This window comes from Osmia lignaria, chromosome 7 (assembly GCF_051020975.1).
Source record: "Osmia lignaria lignaria isolate PbOS001 chromosome 7, iyOsmLign1, whole genome shotgun sequence".
Classification (NCBI taxonomy): domain Eukaryota; kingdom Metazoa; phylum Arthropoda; class Insecta; order Hymenoptera; family Megachilidae; genus Osmia; species Osmia lignaria.
In genome coordinates, this window is record NC_135038.1 from 1,946,099 (window position 1) to 1,960,646 (window position 14,548).

At 40.6% G+C, this 14,548-nt stretch overlaps 1 long non-coding RNA gene across 1 annotated transcript; it reads right to left on the reverse strand.

Annotated features, from left to right (window-relative positions):
- Positions 1-1,200: 1,200 nt before the first annotated feature.
- On the reverse strand, positions 1,201-8,192 carry LOC117609754 (uncharacterized). Its single transcript, XR_004582671.2, has 5 exons — positions 4,724-8,192; positions 2,818-4,369; positions 2,634-2,732; positions 2,488-2,544; positions 1,201-2,402 (listed from the first exon to the last, which is right to left on the reverse strand). It is a non-coding gene; the product is annotated as an uncharacterized LOC117609754 (long non-coding RNA).
- Between the last annotated feature and the right edge of the window lie 6,356 nt (positions 8,193-14,548).

Sequence of the window (14,548 nt, forward strand, 5' to 3'; positions counted from 1 at the left end):
TGAGCGTTTGAATGTGTTTGTAAAAATGCTTGAGGCGCTGTTGCATTCCTAGATCGTGTTGCGCGCACGCTAGCTGAGAATTAAACCTTTCAAGTTCGTAACAGACCACGCAAGTGGCTCCACCAGGCCCAACGAAAAAACTGCTGTAATACCGACGTCCCGAATCGGAGAGGTCACGTGCCGTGTCTACCCCCTTAAGGTGATGCGAGCGTCGAGGCCGAACTTCGAATTCCGCGTCGGTAAAACAGTCAACGTTGCATCGAAAATTAGACCGAACAGAAACTGATTTCAGCGCCACCTCAGTTATTGCATCCAACTAACGGCATGCTATTCTACATCACTTTTCGCATACAAATATAAATGACACACGGATGCTACGATAGCTATATTATGTATGCCACCGCCAAAGTATAAAATACGATACTGCATACATCACCTAGGTAATGTATGAATGACATAACTCCTTCACCCAAATATTATATATACATTTCTTGTAATATAACATAACCAAGGGAAGAATATTCCTACAAATCGAATGCCTAAGGTTAGTTTTTTTAAAAAAATAATATGTCCCGATATGGTACTCCGATATATATATAAGTGGTATCCCATCTTTTTTTCCGAAGTACGAATGTTTAGGAATAAGAACTATATCAATGTGATAGGAACGTAGTATATTTGTTTTTGAATAACATGAATTGTAATACTATGAACGAAATAAAAAGAAAATGATAAATTATAAAATAAAATTGTTGATAAATAATAAATTGCAATTAATTGATAATGCATTTACTTTATTCAATGAAAAAAATAAAAGATACCATAAACATTTATCATGTAACCAGTATATGTACCTACATTTATATACGATCTTCGTCATGATTTGATTGTGAAAAATGAATGTATATATACATAATTCACACTTTTCCTTTTTTGGGGGATATAGGAAAGAGACGGGTACTAAAATAACTGTAAACAAAATATATAATAACAAATAAAATATTTTATTTGACTGACGGCAGTACACAGGATAAGGAAAGGGGAATAAATGAGTACAACATAAGTAGCGGAAAATATTATATCATGATAAATAAGAGAAATATATATATAAACATATAATTAAGATATAAAACAACATAATAATAATAATAATAATAATAATAATAATAGTAATAGTAATAGTAATAATAGTAATAATAGTAATAATCGGCGGACCGAGGCCTGGGAAACGTAGGCTCTTGATGTCCACGGTCCAGTCCATGCTCCTGTACGGAGCTGAGATATGGGCCGGGGCCTTGGACATCAAGAAATACAGGACACGCATGGCCTCCGTTCAGCGTCGCGGAGCGCTGCGAGTCGTTAGCTGTTATCGTACAGTATCCGCACTTGCAGTGCTCGCGATCGCTGGGATCCTCCCCATCGATCTTCTCGCCAAGGAGAGGAGGAGGATCTTCGAGCTGAGCTCGGAGATGGACAGGACAGAGGCCGCGGGTATAGCGCGCGCTGAAACCCACTCGGAGTGGCAGCGTCGCTGGACCGCGGGCAGCACGGGCCGGTGGACAGCCCGGCTAATCGGGGACCTGAGGCCCTGGCAGGAGCGCGCTCACGGCGAGGTAGACTTCTACCTCAGCCAGCTCCTGTCAGGACACGGCTACTTCCGGAACTACCTGTACCGGATGGCCAAAGTCAGGTCCCCGACGTGCTATTACTGCGACGCCGAGCGAGACGACGCGTTCCACACGTTCTTCGTTTGTGCTCGCTTTAGCGAGGAACGCTCCGCAGTGGCCAACGCAGCTGACCACGACATCGCCCCCGAGAACATCGTGGGGGTGATGCTGCGGAGCGTAGAACTGTGGGACGCGGTCGCGGCGTTCGCGACCTCTGTCCTGGTGGCGAAGAGGGTCGATGGATGTCTACAGGACCCCCGTCCAGGTCCTGTAGAATAGAGGAGGCCTGCTGTCTGCGCAGGCCAGCACGCCACGGACCCAGACCGAAGTAATGCGATGAGCGGATTCCGGTCTGGGCCCATATGTGGGGTCAGAGGTGGTTTTAGTGGGTAGGCCCTTCAGCATAATTGCAGGAGGGAGAGTCCCACAGTCCCTCCGCAATACGTTGCGGGGGTCTGCGTAATGCATTTCCACCTCTAAAAAAAAAATTAAAAAAAAAAAAATAATAATAATAATAATAATAATAAGAAGAAGAAGAAGAAGAAGAAGAAAAATAATAATAATAAGAAAAATAAAATTAGAAATAAAATGATATGTTTCGGCCATTACAGCCGCGACCACGATCGTCTCCATTGCCATCCCGCGACCGCGGCTGGACCATGGCGCTGTTTCACGCCGCAGCCGATTCATTTTTCGCCTGTACTGGCGAATTAGTAACTGTTTTGCCCTGTATGACTGGAAAAATAAATATTATGTTATTATTCATAAACAATGAATACCAGAAAAATCGTACAAACAGGAAAGTAAAAGAACTACTTACGTTCTGCTCCTCAGGCTCGTACAGCTAATTCAGCTGCGATACGTGCGGCTGATACGGCTGCGGAAAGAATAAATATTATATCATTATATATAAACAAAAAATAGCAGAAACAACGTATAAACATGAACGCAAAAAATAGGACTTACTGTATGTCCTGCCGGTTGGGCATACGGCGGTTGCTATGGCGGTTGCTGTCACGATTGCTGTAGCGATTGCTGTGGCGGTTGCTGTAGCGATGGGTGCGGCTGCAAAAATAAATATTATGTTATTATATATAAACAAGGAATAGTAGAAATAACGTATAAACAGGAACGTAAAAAAACGACTTACGATATACTCAGCATGTTGCTGTTGTGCCTGCTGATGGTCCATTTGCTGCAGCAGTTCGTGCATTTTTTGCATTTGTTGCTGCTGCATATAAAGTAGCTGCAGCAGCGGTGCTGTTTGCAGCAATTCTTGTTGCGGTTGCAACTGCAGCCCCTGCACCTGCTGTTGCAGCTGGACCAGCGGCTCCGGCTGCGGTTGTTCTGCATTGCAGTTATCCATATCTTGTGCACACGCGTCTAGAAAGGACAATTTTTTAACTTTTGTATTTGAGCCTGTGATGAAAATGTAAAATATGACATGTGTAAAATATATGTCATGTGTATGCTGAAAATTTCATTGAGATCGGTCAATGCACTGAGAAATTACAAGTTGTAACAACGGTAAAAAGAAACTTCGCGAAAGCGACGCAGTCTGGAAACGTCCAGACGATTTCGAGAAAACCGACGATAGAATATCGCGGGAGACAGAGACGCGAGGCGCGAGCGGAGACGCGGAACGCGAGCGCGGAAAACGCCAAATTCATTCCTGACGACGAGATCGTTGATTTCGGCGACCGCGGATAGCAGCGAGCGGATATAAAATAAGGGCTCGCGACGGCCTCGGTCTATTTCGCCTGTTGTTAACAGAGAGAAAGGACGAGGTAAGACCATCGGCCGCTCTTGGTCAGCAGGTTAGGGGCTCCGGCAGGAGAGTACGGTGATAATACCTGGACGCCTGCCGGAGAAGAGAGAGAGAGAGATCCCGGTAGGAGAGTTCGGCGACAATACCTGGACGCCTACCGGAAGAAGGGAGAGTACGGGAGACCTGTTCCTGGACGCTCGACCGACACGGAGAGTACGGCGATAATACCTGGACGCCTGTCGGTCGAGAGAGTACAGAGCATCTCCTGGACGCCCTAGTAGAGTTAGTTTCCTAGACGCCCGTTCGATATAGAGAGTTCGGCGATAATACCTGGACGCCTATCGAACGGGAAAAGTATAAACATGGCGCTCTTTGTAAAATGTTTTGTACGAATAAATAAAAAGGAAAACTGTACCCTACACCTTGTAACCGCTCCTAAAATAAATCCTATCTTTCCAACAGATTTCCTTGCATTTCGATTAACTATGGCTACAAAGTAATTAATTTCTAAAAATCGTGGCTTTTCATCTAAGAACGTAACTAGTTATGTTCTTAGATTGCGATTCTCGGAAATTTGAATTGTAACTTCTAAATGCATTGACCGGTCTCGATGAAATATTAAAACCATGCATATAACTCATTTGAATCTACGAAAGACATATTTTAAATTTTCATTATAGGCTCACATAAACCCACTGTACATGAGACAAAACAAAATATATTTTTGTTACAAATGGTCACGTAATGTAATTGTCAATGACACTCGCGAAGTAAAGATAATAAGAAACACTTACTGTCGTTTTCGGAATCCATACTTCGAGTGTTGTTTTCCCGCTCGTTGCACTAATTGAACTGTCGATGCCAGTGAAATTTGAAAACGCGACAGCATTGGCGTGGTGGGGGGAAAGGACCGCGTTGCCATCTACAGGATTGCCTCGTGATATTATTTTATTTTCTGTTATATTATATTCAATTAAAAATTATATTATACGTTTCTCTCAGATATGTTTTGACTAGCGCAGTCTTTTTGTTCACGCGGTAGACGACGGAAGTGATGCTTCCTCTCGTCCATTCCATTGCTATACGCGCTCGTGTAAAGACACGTCGTAACGGTAATAAGATATTGTTAGTTATACTCAACAGCCGAAAGTGTCTAATGATACTCGCCTCTATTTTTGTGCACTTCGCATATGTACTATCTACAAAGTAAAGAAACTTTATCATTCGTTCATTCAAACACTTCGTTATACTCGCCTACCACTGCCCTCCGGGAATTTCCAAATATCACCTCGAAATAAGCAACTCGCTCGGGACTCGTAGAAACGGACCTCTCACTTTGCGAGCGACTTCAAGCAAAGAAGAGGGGATACCGTGTTGCGTATTTTGAAGCAGAGACCACTTGGTTATTTCGAGATAATCCTGCACTACTTCTTTCTTATTATTAGATGTAGAAGATCTTGAAAAACTAAATTTCTATCGATATTTTCAATCATTTGTGCAACAAATAAGCACAAATGGCAAATAAAAAAGGTACAAGTCAGAATATAACAACTCTACGAATATCAAACCGTAGTAGATTAGGTTAGGTTAGGTTATATTCTCCGTGGCGGGGATACCGGTGGAGGGGCAAAGCCTAAAACACAAGAATAATTACTTTAAATACAATGGTACAATGATCACAACTGAATGAGACACTCTATAGATACCCAGGTCGAGACCCCCTACTGTGCCATCGGCTGCTTGACACTTGACGACCACGGTTTCTACAGCGGGGATGGTTGTGTTAGTCACGTCTGTATAGGCAAAATTCTATGTATTTTGCGAAAGTTTTTAATTAATATCTCTGGAACTACTGGTCTGATGTGGATACCGTTTTATATTTGGGGTTTTCTCCCTCCCCCCTCTCCCCCCTCCAAAGCCCATGTCGATCGGCCACCGGGGCTATTCGGAACTACAGCCTTTTAAATATTCGTAGAACTGTTACGCCCCAGCGGAAAATTTGAAATTTATCCGCCTTGCGTCCCTTATCAAGCCCTTTTGGGTTACGAGAGTATCTCATGTAAGGGGAGTGAGGTGGGTGTTTCACTTTTCCGTCAATCTTTTCATTCCTCCTCGACCTTGTACATTCTTGTCAAACCTTTTGAGGTTACGAGGATTTCTCATGCAGGGATGTACAAGGAAGAGTTTGAGTTTAATTCTTTTCTATTTTTGACTTCTTCTATCGCTTTCTCTTCTTTATCTGCTCTATCCCGGACTCGTGTATCTTGTCAAGCCCTTTCGAGGGTTACGAGAGTACCTCATGCGAGGTACACGAGGAAAGGTTTTCTTCTATTTCCTTCTTTTCAATAGTTTACGTGACCCTCCTTGAAACTATCGTCGCCAACCAAAGTAACATAATACAGGTTAATACAGCGCACAAAAACTTGGGTTAGCTCGAGAGAGAGAGAGAGCCGTAGCACAACATCAGCGCTACGCAGTTAGCCAGTGCTTCGCATTTTGGGAATTCCCCTGCTAACTGCGTAGAAACGGAAAACCGAAATAACTCCTTTGTTGGAACACTCTTTCTCTCTCTATTGCACAAAGCGTCAGCCGGTCCAACAAGGATCATTATTACCTGATTGGAATGATAGCGTGAAAGAGTGGACGAATGAATATGCATTTAAACAACGAAAGTAAGGAATGAGAACCCTTATGAAAGCGAACGTCGCGAACGTTCGACCGCCGTTCGAAAATCAAGGGTCGTTGGAGACAATAAACACCATTGTATTGAAAATTCTAAGAACTGCCTGGCGACAACGGCAAATTTTGAACAAAGGAACGTTCTAGAAAATTGTTTAAATTCATTAGAAAGCGAATGCCGAATCCAACCGAACAAATATGCAAATAGATTGTATAACAAATGTATTATTGCCACGGCATTGTGATTACCATAAACGCATCATCCGCTTTTAAACTATTAAAATTGACCATCTTTGTTGCAAATCAGGAAAGCGAATAATTTTGATTTTTGTTAAGGGAGAATATACGGATGACGGCTTCATTCATTAAAAGACTATATATTTTAATCTTATATCTCATTTTACATTTCGACCTAATCAATAGCTGCGATTTTCGCAAAATTTAGTAATTGTACATTCAAAGAGAATTACTGCGTAGTTTCTGAAAACCGTTGAAACAATCATGGCGACGAATAGAAGAAAGGGGATGAAAGATCTTCGTCTAGCTCGCGCGTCTTAGCCAATCACCGGGCACGCGACACTGCCGAAAACGCACTACGATTCGTTAAACCGTCCCCTCCAAGGACGATGATCGCGCGACGGGCCCTTCGACCGTCGATCTCGCGCAAAATTCCTAGTCGACGTTCTCATCCGATAGTTCGTTTTCGCCGCGACAAGTGCGTGATCGAAAATCTTACCGTTTCTTTGGTGTTCCAGATCATCAAGCGAACACAGAGCATATTAACAAGCGAATTTATAAATCTTGTATTCTATTATACAGCGTATCGGTAAGTCGTTTCCATTACGTTTTCCGAACACGACGTTTATTTCAACTGGCAAAACGGGCGATTTGGTCCAGCCCTTCAGGGTTACGAGAGTATCTCAGGTCAGATCGTTTCATCAAACGAGGTATCGACCAATTATATTCATTTTGGGTGTTACGATTTCGCTTTTCCAACTTCTTGTTATAAAAGGGGCATCTTACAAGGGAACATCGGGGACTGATACACTCCCATTTTGATGAAACTTTGCATAAATATTTATTAGACCTGTATATGAAGATAACTGTAATTCGTTGGTGCCCGTTTTTCACTTTAAGGGAGATATCGGTAAATATTCGGAAGTGTAACTCTTGTTACGACGAGCCGCCTAAACGTACGTTAATCGAATTCTTCCCACAATCGGACAAACATCGTGTTACGGCCACCCGCCTAAACGATCGATATTCGAACAATTGAACTCCTCACGACCGGACACCTAAACATCATATTACGACCACCTACTTAAGTATTTGATAAGACGCGTTCTCACTGACATCCCACCTTGTCAATCATCGGCCCCTTCTCCATCACCAACGACATTATAAAAGACCTTACCGGACATAAGCAGAGTCAGTCGGGATCATATTATAAAAATAAAGTGCTAAACCTTTAAAAGTGCTATTCATTTAAAAACCAGTGAACTTTCTACGTGACAATCTCAACGATTTTCCCAGGACCACCCAGTTGGTCGGAAGAATTGAATAACAGCCAGTGTTCTAATGCTTATCGTATGTAGCTGCTCCAGTTACATATTATTTCCGAATTCATTTTCAATTCTTCCATCAGAAATATTTGATGCGGCGGATTCAAAATTATATATAGGGACACAAACAAGCAACACTTGTCAGGAGATAAATGTGAATTGTGTAGCCAAGTGTCTGTTTTTATCGATTGTATGAAATTACACTTTTTACTTATTATTTTTTTGTTCTTTTTCACTCTTTTAACCCGTTGGCATCGCCACTGCAAGGTTTCTCCATTTAACGCAGCACTCTCTCCACACTGCGAACATTTTGTTTCGTGTGAAAGTATTCCGTGTCTCCGCGAAAATTCGATACTATCGGTACAATTTTTAAATAAAGTGCACGCGTCTACAAGACTTATTGTACAACCAGTACACTCCATTGTCAAATATAAACTGAATATTTTCGAAATTGTGTGTATTTGGTGTATACAATATATTGGTGACCTATTCGCACAATGTATTTGCATGTTTACATTTTACCTACATCTAACGAATCTGCTGACATATTAAATTCGTTTTGCTGACTGGGGGGCTCTGCCCCCCAGACCCCCCTAAATACTAAATTAACTAATACCGATACCCATTTTTAATATAAGGAAATAAACACAATTTACAAAGTAACATATTTATTGGTATTAGTTAATGTAGTTATAAGGGGAGGTCTGGGGGGCACAGCCCCCCAGTCAGCAAAGCGAATTTAATATGTTACTGTTCAACCGAACATTTCCTATTTCGTCGAGTTTTCACCGCGCACAGTGAACGCGTACATGCCATCTTCGATGCTATTCAGCAATTTTATAATGAAGAATTGTCAAAATAGTTTGTATGTCTATTGTATTTTGAAAGAACAGAATATTTCATGTAGAAACCTTGAAAAAAAGTTCGAAAGATCGACGAATAAAAATCTTTAAAAAAATATTTAAAATATATTTTTTGACATTGTTTTTGTTGATGCGCCGCCATAATAACATTAAATATGATGTTTTTAAACTGTAAGAAATCACACAAAAAAAAATCAGCTCGATTCTGACAGGAGTTACACTTCCGAATATTTACCGAGATATCAACCCTTTTATCCGAACCGCCCTTTCTATATACGTGCTTATAAATCGTAAACAACAAAAGATATCAAAAAATATTTGCAATAAAAGTTATACCGTTTCTTGAGGTCTATAAAACTGCGTAAAATTTTTCAAAACGGAGGGGGAGGGGGAATTCAATTTTGCAAAAAGGATGATTTTAAAAAAAACTTACACGCAGCTATACCTGTATGCGGGACTGAGAAAAAGCAGAGCTGAGAAAAATTACGTTCCATCTTTGAAATTGTTCGGTCTGTATAGCGAAGTCGAGAAAGCCATACGATTCCTCAACTGCTATTCGGATAGTTTGTTAATGAATGTTACAAACAATCCCGCAGAAACATTTAATTCAATTATCTGCAAAGAGATTGGTGGAAAACGTATTAATTTTGGTGCAAGAGGTTCCTACAATGCTAGAGTTGCAGGAGCTGTTACGCAATACAATCCGCAACAAGTACTTACAGAAACGCATAACAACATGTGTACAACCGTTCCGCCACTAGTAAAGAGATTGGAGGAGCGGAAGCAGAAAAAAGTTGCGAAAACCAAACAATTTCGAATGACCTTTGGCAAGGCAAGGAAATTGAAGCCAGTGCAAGGAACAGATAAATATTATGATCCAAACTCGCAAAGACCAGATCTTCCGAGTGATATGCTGCTTCAACTGCGCAAGGAACATTTTGAAAAGCTTGGTTACAATGCAAAAAATCGTACAATAATAGAAACGAACACAAGAGAGCAAAACGATTCAGATTTATGGAGAACTTTGAAGGAGGAAATGCTAACTGCTTCGAATTTTGGAGCAGTGTGTCGCATGAGACAAACAACGTCCTGCGCAGCAATGGTAAAAAACATTTTATATCCTTCATCTGTCGATACCGCTGCTATGAAATACGGCCGCGATAAAGAACACATTGCAAGAAAAGACGTAGCGAACGCAATGAAAACAAGAATTCGAACTTGTGGATTGTTCATTGATCGCGACATTCCATACTTTACTGGAACTGAAATGCCCACAATCTGCTGAGAATTTGACAGCGATAGACGCAATAGAAACAATATGTCATTCACGAAACAAGAAATGAATAGCAAGCACCAGTATTTCTACCAAGTAGAATTAGTTCCACTTACAATATTACATATACTACCATCAATCATAGTAAATAGCATACGATACAAAATATTCCAATTATTACCATCGATTGTTATTGTGCGGGATATTAAATTTTGAATGATGTGTTCCATTCTTTTCTTTTCCGATTCAACAACTAGAGGCGTTTCTTTTGCGAATATGAATTTTATTGGACGACAGAATAATGTCGATGACGGTGTTCCATTCTCCCATAATATACAATCATTTTCATCTATTAAACGCAGGGGAACAAATGCAATTAGAAATAAAAACTCATCTGTACTTTGTAAATTATGAAATTTCTGCTTATATCTGCTATGGCCCGAATTACCATCAAACCCCCACTTGCAAATTAATGTAGCTGTTTGAGGGTTTGAGTGAGATTTATTTTCAATAATTTTTATAATAGAAATTACCGTTTTTTCAAGTAATTCTTGGAAATCCGTCTCTGCATGGATTTCAGATGTAGAAATATCAGATGGTAGAAGCTGCTTTTCTGTATTTTTTAAGGCGTAGTAACTCGGTAATATTTTGGAACTGCTATTGTTAATGGTATTTCTCAATATATTATATTTCCGAAAACTAAGTCGCAAGTCTATGTACAATGCTAATGCACGAAGTGGAGATACTGTATAAGGTATAAATGATTCCTGTTTAAAAGTTATTTTTGCAGCAAATGTACCAGATCGCGTATGTACCAGATCTGACACACCCTTCGTTTCTTCGTGGAAAGTGACGCTTCCTCAAATGGTACTTGTGGTCGTCCACGTTGATTTTCACTGGATGTATTTGATTTGTTTGATGAAATACTCAGAACTTCCTCTGGCAATTTGATACTTTTCATCAACCATACACCGTGCTTTTTCAAAAATTTATCATATCCTCTAGCACATCGATCCCATTTGTTTGTTTGTATTTCCAAACAGATTAAGCGAGAGAATTTGCTAACAGTTTCTTCAATTTCATCTGAGATATAGTGTAAATTCAATTCCCTCAATAGTCTTTAGTAGATGGCAACGCGTCTTTTTTCTTTTGAGGTGTTTCGCCAAATTTCGAGAAGGTCATTATTACTTACAGATTCTAAAAAATAAAATATCTCAAGAAAGAGCACTCAGGAGCAAATAAAATTTATACCAAATTAAAGAGAATAAAAGGAATTTATTTTCTTGAACAAGAGAAAAATTTGATATGTTTGTAAAAATTAAAACTTTTGGATATTAAAACTAAAACACAACACTTCGAACTTACTTAAAAACGAAAAAGAAAATATATTACTTATGAATACAAACAGAAATTTAATTTTTAATTATACGTTATGCGCAATTACTGCTAGCCTGTGTGGTTTTGGTGAACTTCAAGTTTAATTACTAACCTCGGTTTGTTATTTATGTTGCTAAGATGCGATGTTTCTTTATCAGAAGAGTGTTTTCTATCTGCTCCATGGAAAAATATATGAAATTTCATAATTTATTTTTTTTATTTTTGAACGCGTATTGTGACATTGTCGGCTGAATTCAAAACATGTACACGGACACAGAATCGACACCTCGCTTGGATAAATGCAACATTAAATTCCCAGAATCGCCACCTTGCCTGGATAAATGAAACCTTTGAAACCAGAGCCGACACCGCGACTGGTTTTGATTTCGATCTCTGTTGCTTTTCGCCAACCTTTAACATCAATTTTAGCAAGTAATTATAATTGAAACATGTGACCCATTTACGTGGGTGCACTCTATACTTTGAGTTTTTCTGTTACAATGGTTCGTTGGGCGCCAGCCAATCGCAGTGGCGATCGAAATCGAAAAGGAAAAAGGGGGTAGCGCAGGTTCTTACAGGGGATGGGTCTCGGGCACTTACGTCCGTACAATGTTCCGCGGGGGAGTACGCAGGGAGGATTAGTTAGGGCTTGGAGGGATCTCAGGGTAGGAAAGGGTTCCAGGAAGTTCGTTACGTTACGCGTAGAGTCGCGGACAAAATCTCAAAATGGGGCTTCGCAAAATAACTGACAGGGAAGGGGATCGTTGCCGAACTCAAACAATATCGAAATACACTTAATGTAAAAAGGGGCTCACCCAAAACACCTCACACTCTCACACTCTCCACGCTGCTCGGTACAAAATCGCTTCTAAATCGCTTTCTAAAATCTCTATCCTCACGCTTAGCCTAAGGCTCAATGACGGCTCGTCGTCGCCGTTGTGACGACGAGACCGTCGCGGTAAATTTTTGGGGAGGGGATGGGTCTAGGAAAGGGCCTCTTCCGGCAACGGGATGGATCGATTATCGATCTTCGATATACCGGTGCTCGGGATCGATGGGGCTGGCGGATATCCCGCGATGACGGGTGGGCTAAGGTCTTCGGGCTCGGCGACAGATGGCTCCGGGTGGACGTTTTGCATCAGTTGAGCAGCTTCGTCTATTTCTTCGAAGTCCCATGTTGCTCCGTTTCCTTGGAGGAAGGGTTACGGGTCTGTCGCCGACCTCGTAGCTCCTTCTGCGGGTATTCCTTGTAGGTTTTCCGTTGCCTCCATCGGCCCAACACCGGTGGGCAGGGAGAAAGAGTTAGGTGAAGGAAGGGTTACGGGTTGTTTTGAGGTGGGAGTGTAAGGTGGGAAAAGCGCAGCGATTGTAACGGGGGGGGGGGGGGGGGCACGGGTGTCACCACGTTACAAACTATATCGTGTTTGGTACTATTTTAATCAGAAAAATTTCACCAATGCGTTAGTAAAAGTTTCAATAAAAAAAAGTCAAAAATAAAAAAGTTTTATAGTTGAATTAGTATTAATCACACCGATACGTTTCGGCTCTTTCCTTTCATCATCGGACCTGTCTCTTTCCGCCACTGTCTGTCCCTTTCTACGTTCACGCTTGGCTGGTCGTCGCGTGTAACCCGAGATTCGACACCTCGCTTGGATAAATGCAACCACTGGGTCCCAATCTTCGTTGCATTTATCCAGGTTTTACTGTATATCACTACTATAGTTTTGGGTGGAAACCCTTGCTTAGAAAACTATTCCCATGACATACAGCAGCTGAGATGTCACTTCGTGAATATTATTGAAAATAATAGACTGTCGCTCTTCCCGATAGAATAAGATAGTAATAAGATAGTGCAGGGGAAGAGGTTTTAGTGAGTAGTATATCACCCCTTCTGGGTGGTATGATTCCCACACTGCCCGAGCTTTCCCTTAGCCGAGTGCGAAAGGGAATATCTTGGGCGTACGTAAACGTATTTCCTCTTCCATAAAAAAAAAAATCAGCTTATTAGCGAGGTCGTCAAGGCAATATGAATTATTTGAATGTAAGAAAGACATATTTTAAATTTTCATTATAGACTCACATAAAAAATTACCTTTCGTTATTTTTTCTCACGATTTCGACAAACTATAATATTTTAAAACAACAAAAGTACATATCTTGGTAAATTAATTTTTATAGCTTTTCAAAAAGCCTGAAGTCATTCCAATGAGCTATTCTGTTGGTGAGCAAATAATATTGTGACCCACTGTATTTCCCTCAGGCCACGACTTTTCCCAACATTTGGAAGCGATTAGCCCTGACGTCGTAATCCTCTTGACCGTCTAGCAAACGGTCGATGTTTCGCCTACGTTTTTAAAAGTTGACTGCAATAAAAGCATTGTACACATTGCAGGCATTTCCTCCGTTGGCCCTGGCCGATCGGGTGATCACAGTTCCTACCTTGTTAGAAGTTTGCTGACAGTTTCAAACGTAGAAGAGGACAACAAGTGAAAGAGGGACTGCCGATTATCACGATCTTAGCTTCTGTCTTTTTCATTCGTTACCCTTCCCTTAGTCTGAAACTTTTTATCGCCAATTTAACAAGTAAATACAGTCCAACTTGTATCATGTTTGGTATCATTTTAATTTGAAAAATCTTTCTAATGCGCTAGTAAAAGTTTCAATGAGAAAAAGTCAAAAGTAAAAAAGTAACACCGATACGTTTCGGCTCCTCGCTTTCAATCCTTGGACCTCTCGCTCCTCCACTATCTGTCCCTTTCTACGTTCACGCTTGGCTTGCGCCGCATGTAAACACAGAATCGATACCTCGGCTGAATAAATGCAACCGAGATTGGGACACAGTGTATTAAAATGATACCAAACACGATATAGTTTGAATTGTAATTACTTGCTAAAATTGATGTTACAAGTTGGCGAAAAGCCAGAGAGATCGAAATCAAAACCAGCCGAGATGTCGGCTCTGTGTTTTCGAAGATTACATTTATCCAGTCGAGGTGTCGATTCTGCGTCCGTACACATCATTTACATGCAGCCGAGGAGTCGATTCTATGTTGTTTATACTATTATTATTGTTAGTTTGTAAATTACTTTAATTTTCAATAGGAAGAAACTGTCCGGTTTCATGTAAATCACGAGGTTTTCTTAACATCATAAAGCATTTCCAGTCAATAGTTTCGCAGCATATTCTGAATAAATAAATATAATTCAAACTATATGAAGTACATTATTGTACATTACAAACAATAATAAAGTACATTATTGTAAGACCAACCGAGCGGTGATTAAATAATAGTGGGTGTATAAAATGTTCAACTTTTATTCGCACAATCGCACACGACGACCGTACACAATGATATCTT